General features: G+C 47.7%; 1 long non-coding RNA gene across 1 annotated transcript; it reads right to left on the reverse strand.

Moving 5' to 3' along the window:
* Nucleotides 1-1017: 1017 nt before the first annotated feature.
* LOC306812095 lies at nucleotides 1018-4412 on the reverse strand. The gene is made up of 2 exons (XR_013776795.1): nucleotides 2757-4412; nucleotides 1018-2029 (listed from the first exon to the last, which is right to left on the reverse strand). It is a non-coding gene; the product is annotated as an uncharacterized lncRNA (long non-coding RNA).
* Between the last annotated feature and the right edge of the window lie 305 nt (nucleotides 4413-4717).

Consider the following 4717-nt stretch of genomic DNA (forward strand, 5'->3'; position numbering starts at 1 on the left):
ATTTTATTTAAAATTTTCCAATAACTCTTAGATACAGGATATGGGCCAAAGTTAATTGAAGACAGCAATTAATCCTCATGGTATTGGTTTTAATACTGATTATGTATTCACTCAACTGGCTCCATTTTTCTGAAGATTTTTATTTTGGTACTATAATTTGAGCAGACAGGAGAGGTCACATTAAGGGGCTGATCCAGAAGTCTCTCTCTGTTTATCCTGAACAAAATATCTGAACTTACTTGAAATTACTGCTATCAATTACCAAAGAATGATGGAAGGCACAGCCATAATGAACAAGCTCCAGTGCTACAAGAAAGCTGAAGATTAATTTACTTGCTTAATAAAGCTGCTGAACATATAAGATTTCAAAATTAATAAAATAACCAGTCAATTATTCTACTGGTTATAAATAACAAATATACACTGAAAAATATTTTGATTGAAGTATTAAAGTTAGTGAAAACTCTTTTTAGTGTGCTTAGGCTTCTAAGAAGGAATATGGCTCTTATTCAGTAACTTGGTGGACTAGTTTTTGTCAGTATCTGTAAGAAATACAAAGCAAAACTAAAGCTCCCACTCACAGGGAGACTCTACAGATGACATTTCAAAGAAAGCATACCACCACAGTGAGACAAAAAAATGGGGTTTCTGTTAAATTATAACTAACCAGATGGCTATACTGCTCTCAGGTTCATGATAAAAGCAGAAAGGTTGCCTCCCATGCCTGCAGAGTTCATTGCCAGGTGGCTCAAACCATGCATGGTTTACTTGTCAGACGTGGCCTCTTCTTGTTGATCCCTGCTGAACCAGTGAGAGAAATGCCTTTCACTGAGGCCCTGGGAGCAAAGATTGCCCCACAGCTTGTCATTCTTGGGGGGGGGGGGGGGGGGGGGGGAAAGAAGGCAAAAGAAAAAGGAAAAGAAAAAAAAAACAAAGGCATCAGACCTATCTCAGTCCCTTGCCAGAGGAAAGATGCTGTAAGGCTGAACCATGAACAAGTCACATGAAAAGAACCAAAGCACAAAGTCCTCTAACGAAGTCAGAACAAAAACGGTTGGATAGGATTTCTGGAAGAAGGAGCCAGAGGTGTTTGTGAATAAGCACAAGAATAGGCATTTCCAGTGACCACAGAACTACAAACAAAAGCACTTTTGTGCACTCCCAGATTACTTGCTCTTATTTTCTCTTACAGTCACATGCTTATGTAGGCCTGTACTGTTTGAAAACATGATTTATTAAGACACCTTAAATTGCAACCAAGTATTGTACTATTAATACTGACTTTGTTTGAACTTTCCTGTTACTTAATATGAATGTACATAATTTTAATCTCTTATGCAGCCAAATCCCCACTGAATCCTTTAGAAGTTTTTGTTGATATGTGTACTATATTTCCAAAGTGTTTCAGATTTATGGGCTTCCCCCTGCCTTCTCCAACATTGTTTCATTGGTTCAGGGACAACCCCTTCTTTTCAGCAGACTGAAACATCCAGTAATGTGAAACAGATCTGGTGACCCTACAGCATTAAATCATGCTTTGTGATGCTTTATTCCTGCTCCAAAAGACTTTATGCATTAACAAGTACATAAAATTGCACCAGAGACTGAATACATATTGAAAAGCAATAAACGATTCTGTATGATCCTAATTTTTCAAAGCAGAGCACCACTGTTTTAAAGCAATTGTGTTTAATTTTCCAATTAAAGGAAGTTTTTAAAATAGCCCTTCTAACCCACAGATATGGGAACACTCTCACTTTGGATATTCTCTCCAGCTGAGAGATTTGGGTACACCAACAATTTTCACAGTCAAATGGTGTCCTTGGTTAGCAAGCTAGCAAGGGTGCAATTAGCCACGGCAGTTAATTTCTTCCTTTTATTCAAAAAAGCTTGTGTCATCATTACTGTGAAGACACAGGTCACAAAGGCTCTGTGAGCAAACTGAATAGCACACGTTCCTCTTTAAGCTTCACATACTTGAACATCTGTCAGACCTCAGACAGAGTTCCTCCTCAGTTTCCCCTGTTAACTTGGAAGGAAAAAGTCCACTTTGGTTAAACAAGGTTTATAATACCTCTACCTATATTTTAAATTAGACATGCCTATTATGTAGAGTAGCTACTGTATTTAGAAGCAGTGAGCTCTTTAGCAGATCAGCATGTATTCAATTAGATCAGCTCACCTAAATGGTGTCACCAAAAATAAACTTAAAAACCAATAAAATCAGGTAACACTCTTGCTGTCATTGCCTCTCCATAGGTCAGCTGGCAGTGAACGACTTCAGGTGATGTTTTGGTTTGCTAAACTGAAAGAAATTATTTTGCAAGGCAGGCAAAGGCATGTGCAAATGGAAGAATTCAATTTTTCAGATTCCAGGAGGAGATTGCAGGGCAGTTGCTATAACTGAATGCCCTGAGCATGTTTGAGTGACATTCACATGAGCTGCAAGGAATGTAAGGTCTTTAGTACCAGAACAGGACCGGGGCAGAACTGAGCATTAAAGTTCAGAACTGCCCTCTCAAAATCCCCTGCTCAACTGATGCCTAATCCTGGAAGCAACGAAGTCCTATTTTTAGGTTGTCAGCATCTCAAGATACAGGATATTCTGCCTTTCACATACCCACAACCACCCCATGTTGGGCAGCCCCGTGCCTGCCTTCCCCAGTGCTGGAATTCGTAGCTCGGACACGTTTCCATGCAAGACGAGACCCACGGCCCCGGCTGCGCAGCCTGCTCAGAGCACATCCAACACGTACCAATAAGGCTCTGGTTTCTTGGAGCACGCTGCTGTGATCGCTCTTCCAGCACGGGACAGCAGGTACAAGGTGCCCGGCGCTATCCCATCGCTCTGCGGCGTGTACAGGCGCTCGGGAAACATGACCCCCTTCCCATTCCGACTAGATGCAGCTCCTGAGTCAGCAGTTACCCAGTTCCTCCGAGGAAGGAGAGAGAGAACCAGCTGCAGATGCTTATAAGTCGACTTCTTCACCATGTGCTAAGCCGCTGACTGCTTTTGCTTAACACTTCACCAGCCTCTTTGAACCCTTTCTCAACTTCCCTAGGGGAGATTTTCTTTCCCCTGTGTGCCTCGCAGTGCCCCTCACACCAGGAGACACGAGGTCATTTTCTCCCTCTTCTACCCGCCGGGGTTCAGCTGCCCCGCTCTGACCTTCCCGAAGAGGATCTATTTTACCAGGGAGTTAGGCTAGCCTAACACGCACCGCATTTCCAACCAGCCTGTTGAACCCGTACTGCTGCTTGGGGGAGAGGGTGGGGCCTCGGGATTCACGGGAGCAATCAAGGAGAGGCCATGACCTAGCAATAATAACATTGCCATGGGGAAGGGAGTGGGGCAGCCTTGGATTTCAGTCCCCTTTTGAAAGTGTGCTCTATGTACTTTACATCAAACATCTGTCAGAGAACAAAACACAAAGTCCTGGGAAAAGAACCAGGAGCCACATCTTCAGCTCCTGAGCAAGTGCTCTGATCACTGGAAATACAGGATGACAGCATGAGGGAGGTGCTTAGATTTCTTCCTCCAGGGGCCACGTTCGGGAGAAGATAATTCTTTGGAGGAAGTGAACTAGGCCGTATTGGGCACCTGCTGTCAAGAGGAGAGGCCAGGCTGCGAGCCTGAGAAAAAGTAAATCCTTTCCTGCGGCCCTCATTCCCGTCACCTGATCCCCGATTAAATCCCCTGCTGTGCAAGCGCCCCTTCCGTTTGCAGGTAGAGGGAAGCAGGGCTCTCAGAGGTAGCTGTGATTTTAGGGCTGTGCAGTGTAAGCAGCACCACGACGCAGCAAGGATCGAGGATGCATCTCCGTGCACAGCACCATGCGGACAGGACAGTCACCTCGGGGACGTTTTTTGTCCCGTGAAGACAAGCGACACTGACATAGTTTCAGAGGTGTGGCTTCAAGGTCTCCCTGTGGGTGCCCTGCCTCTGGGCATTCGGCACACTGGATTGGCACACCTGGCTGCCAGACACATACCCACCCGGTCCCTTCCCTCCCACCTCACACAGATCTCCGCTGCTTCCAAGCCCACACCTGGAGGGCACCTGCAGCCTGGCACAACTTAGCTTTGAGACAAGGGGATCGGGGAAAGCCGAGACGTGGCTCTGCTTGGTCCTCAGTGCAGCAATAGCTTCTGGCGGAAAACAAATTTCGTGCGAGCGCCACGGCAGCAACAGGAAAGGCTTTCCTGGCGGCAAGGCTGCAGGCGAGGGGCAGCTCCAGGGAAGGGGGCGTGAAGACCGCCCGACCCCCGCCCCGCGCCGCATTTTACTCGATTGTTTATTATTTTCCGAGGGGCGGCGGCGGGGCGGAGGCGCCAGCCAATGGGAGGCGTCGCAGTCCTGACGGGCGACGGGCGCCGGCCAATGGGCGGCGAGGGCGGGCCCCGGCGGTCACGCGCGGCCCCGGAGCATGACATCATTCAGTTCGCACGGTGCAGCCTAGCTTGGTGGGGGCGGGGCCGCGGCGGGGGCGGGGCCGGCCCGGGGGCGGGGCCGGGGCGGGGTCAGCACCGCCGCTCCCCCGCCCCGCGCTGTGTGGGAGCAGGAAGGTGTTAAGTTATAATGATGGAGCAATTAAGCGATAAGTGGGTATAATTAACCCCACGCGGGGTAACCGAGACGGGTTTAAGTGGACACGGCCGCGTTGCACAAGGAGTCACTGGCGGGGCAGAACGGCATTTGGTCACTGGGACCAGCCCA

The sequence above is a fragment of the Erithacus rubecula genome (genome assembly GCF_903797595.1).
Source record: "Erithacus rubecula genome assembly, chromosome: 2".
Lineage (NCBI taxonomy): Eukaryota > Metazoa > Chordata > Aves > Passeriformes > Muscicapidae > Erithacus > Erithacus rubecula.